The following is a 3,940-nucleotide window of genomic DNA, read 5'->3' as shown; positions in this document are numbered from 1 at the left end:
CTCTAACTCCTTATGGTTACTTCAAGGCCCTCCTCAGTGAGCTGGCCCCTGCCTCCCTTTCCACTTCACCTCAAGATATTCTCCCCCCGCCCCTTCTTGCTGTGCCTCTAACCAGGACTGGCAACATAATATGTGGGGCCCAGTGAAAAAGAAGTTGTGGGACCCTCCATCAAAAATTATTAAGAATTATGGCGGGTGCAGGGGCTCACACCTGTAATCCCAGCACTGGGATGCCGAGGTGGGTGGATCACTTGAGGTTAGGAGTTTGAGACCAGGTTGGCCAACATGGTGAAACTCCATCTCTACTAAAAATACGAAAATTAGCCGGATGTGGCAGTGTGTGCCTGTAGTCCCAGCTACTTGGGAGGCTGAGGTGGGAGAATTGCTTGAACCCAGGAGGCAGAGGTTACAATGAGCCAAGATCACACCACTGTACTCCACCCTGAGCAACAGAGCGAGACTCTGTCTCAAAAAAAAAAAAACAAAAAAAACCTAAGAATTTCTAGATGTCTGTGGCAGAGCATGAAACTAAGCGAGGGGCTCTTCTGAGTGTGGAGCCTGTACAAGTGGCCCTGCCTCTCGCCTGGCCTGGGCTGTGCCTCTGTCTGGAGCACTATGCCCCAGTTTATAACATCGAGCTCTTGGTTCAAATGTCACCTGGTCCAGAGGTCTCGCCTGACCGTTGCTTAATTTAAAGCAGCCTCATACAGTTCCTCTGTGTCACATCACCCCACGCTGTCTTCTTAGCACCTCGCCCTGCTTGAAATGATCTCATTTATTTACTCATATATTGTCTGTCTCCTTACCTGCTCCCCCAGCCAGAACACAAACTCCATGAGAACAAGAACCTTTCCCGCCAGGCTCACCTCTGGTGTCTTTAGCATCTAGAGTAGGGCTGATTTGGACTAGGCACATGATAAATATTTGATGAATAAAGGAAGGAATGTGCTAAAGAATGTACTCCAAGACACCGGTCTAGCATATTGGCTACCTACCACAGGGTGTCCTGTATGGCCAGTGGTGAATTTTTTTTTTTTTTTCCTTTGAAAAATGCTCCTGGTTGGGCGCAGGGGCTCACGCCTGTAATCCCAGTACTTTGGGAAGCCGAGGTGGGTGGATCATTTGAGTTTAGGAGTTCTGGGCCAGCCTGGCCAGCCTGGGGAAACCCTGTCTCTACTAAAAATACAAAAATTAGCCGGGCATGGTGGTGTATGCCTGTAATCCCAGCTACTCGGGAGGCTGAGGCAGGAGAATCACTAGAACCCAGGAGGCGGAGGTTTCAGTGAGGCAGAGGTTTCAGTGAGCCGAGGTCGCGCCACTGCACTCCAGCCTGGGTGACAGAGTGAGACTACATCAAACAAAGCAAAACAACAACAACAAAAAAAATGGATTATAAAATCAGGAAAAAAATCTGTGAATCCACAGTGATATTCTAAAATGGTAGGCGGCAAGGAGAGAAAGTTCTTCTTTATAGCATTCCTACTAATAATTGTAGAAGAAATAATAGAATTAAAGAATCATGATTTTGTAACCATTGTTTGTAACAACAATTCAGGCAAGGACTATCAGTGGATAATAAAACTTTTGTAATTCCAGCACATTGGGAGTTCAAGGCAGGAGGATCACTTGAATCTAGGAGTTTGAGACCAGCCCAGGCAACCTAGTGAGACCCTGTCTCTACAAAAAATAAAAATAAAAGGCCAGACCAGCAAAGGCAGCAGCCGGAGCAGCCGCAGCCTGCGCCCTCACCCCCTGCGCCCTCCACCAACCCCGGGGTCTCTTTCCCTCTTCCTCCTCCCTCCTCTTCCTCCACCCCCCACTCCCTCCTCTGCCCGTCTGAGGGGCCCCCCTCGCCTTCCCGCCGCCCTTATTGTTCCACCCCCGGCTTCCTGCCCTTCCCCTTCCCGCCCGCTCCCCTTTTCCCCTCAGTCGCCTTGCGCCTGCAGTTTTTGGCTTTCACCCCCTACCAGTGACCAAAGACTTGACCACTCAAAGTCCAGCACCCCAGAACACTGCTCGACATGGACACCGGTGTGATTGAAGGTGGATTAAATGTCACTCTCACCATCCGGCTACTTATGCATGGAAAGGAAGTTGGCAGTATCATCGGAAAGAAAGGAGAATCAGTTAAGAAGATGCGCGAGGAGAGGGGTGCACGTATCAACATCTCAGAAGGGAATTGTCCTGAGAGAATTATCACTTTGGCTGGACCCACTAAGGCCATCTTCAAAGCCTTTGCTATGATCATTGACACACTGGAAGAGGACATAAGCAGCTCTATGACCAATAGTACAGCTGCCAGTAGACCCCCGGTCACCCTGAGGCTGATGGTCCCTGCTAGTCAGTGAGCCTCTCTCATTGGAAAAGGTGGTTGCAAGATCAAGGAAATATGAGAGAGTACAGGGGCTCAGGTCCAGGTGGCAGGGGATATGCTACCTAACTGAACTGAGCAGGCCATCACTATTGCTGGCATTCCGCAATCCATCATTGAGTGTGTCAAACAGATCTGCGTGGTCATGTTGGAGTCCCCACCAAAGGGTGTGACCATCCCGTACCGGCCCAAGCTGTCCAGCTCTCCGGTCATCTTTGCAGGTGGTCAGGACAGGTACAGCACAGGCAGCGACAGTGCGAGCTTTCCTCACACCACCCCGTCCATGTGTCTCAACCCTGACCTGGAGGGACCACCTCTAGAGGCCTATACCATTCAAGGACAGTATGCCATTCCACAGCCAGATTTGACCAAGCTGCACCAGTTGGCAATGCAACAGTCTCATTGTCTCATTTTCCCATGACGCATGGCAACACCGGATTCAGTGCAGGTTTGGAGGCATCTGCACAGACTACTTCTCATGAACTCACCATTCCAAACGATTTGATTGGCTGCATAATTGGGCGTCAAGGTGCCAAAATCAATGAGATTCGTCAGATGTCTGGGGCGCAGATCAAAATTGCGAACCCAGGGGAAGGATAGGCAGGTTACCGTCACTGGATCTGCTGCCAGCATTAGCCTGGCTCAATATCTAATCAATGTCAGGCTTTCCTCGGAGACGGGTGGCATGGGGAGCAGCTAGAACAATGCAGATTCATCCATAATCCCTTTCTGCTGTTCACCACCACCCATGATCCATCTGTGTAGTTTCTGAACAGTCAGCGATTCCAGGTTTTAAATAGTTTGTAAATTTTCAGTTTCTACATATTTTATCATCCACTTGTGAATTTTTAATTAAAGCATTTTAATTCCTTTCTCTGTTCAGCTGTTGATGCTGAGATCCATATTTAGTTTTATAAGCTTCTTCCTGTTTTTTCTTTTTTTTGTTGTTGGTTTTTTGTTTTGTTTTTTTGGCTCATGAATTTTTCTGTTTGTCATGGAAATGTAAGAGTGGAATATTAATATATTTCAGTTTAGTTCTGTAATGTCAGGAATTTTTCAAAAAAATTAAAAGATGGACTGGAGCTTTTTCTTTGTGAATAGAAAAATAAATAAATAAATAAATAAATAAAAATTGGCTTTGCATGGTGGCAGGCACCTATAATCCTAGTTACTTGGGAGGCTGAAGTGGGAGGATTGCTTGAGACCAGGAGTTCAAGGCTACAGTGAACTATGATGGTGCCACTGCACTCTAGCCTGGGCAACAGAGTGAAACCCTGTCTTTAAAACAAGTAATTGACGGGGTACGGTGGCTCACGACTGTAATCCCAGCATTTTGGGAGGCCAAGAAAGGCAGATCATTTGAGACTGGGAGTTCAAGAGCAGCCTGACCAACATGGTGAAACACTGTCTCTACTAAAAATACCAAAAAATTAGCTGGGCATGGTGATGCATGCCTGTAGTCCCACCTACTCGGGAGGCTGAGGCAGGAGAATCGCTTGAACCTGAGAGGTGGAGGTTGCAGCAAGCCGAGATCACACCACTGCACTCTAGCCTGGGAGACAGAGTGAG

General features: G+C 48.0%; 1 pseudogene across 1 annotated transcript; it reads left to right on the top strand.

The window, feature by feature from the left end:
- Nucleotides 1-1,706: 1,706 nt before the first annotated feature.
- On the top strand, nucleotides 1,707-3,472 carry LOC105543808 (annotated as a pseudogene). Its single transcript, XR_001006671.1, has 2 exons — nucleotides 1,707-2,625; nucleotides 2,692-3,472. The product of XR_001006671.1 is annotated as a poly(rC)-binding protein 2-like (transcript).
- The last annotated feature ends 468 nt before the right edge of the window (nucleotides 3,473-3,940 follow it).

The sequence above is a fragment of the Mandrillus leucophaeus genome, unplaced genomic scaffold, assembly GCF_000951045.1.
Source record: "Mandrillus leucophaeus isolate KB7577 unplaced genomic scaffold, Mleu.le_1.0 Scaffold290, whole genome shotgun sequence".
Lineage (NCBI taxonomy): Eukaryota > Metazoa > Chordata > Mammalia > Primates > Cercopithecidae > Mandrillus > Mandrillus leucophaeus.
The sequence above is the reverse complement of the archived record's forward strand: the minus strand, read 5'-3'. Positions and strand labels throughout refer to the sequence as shown.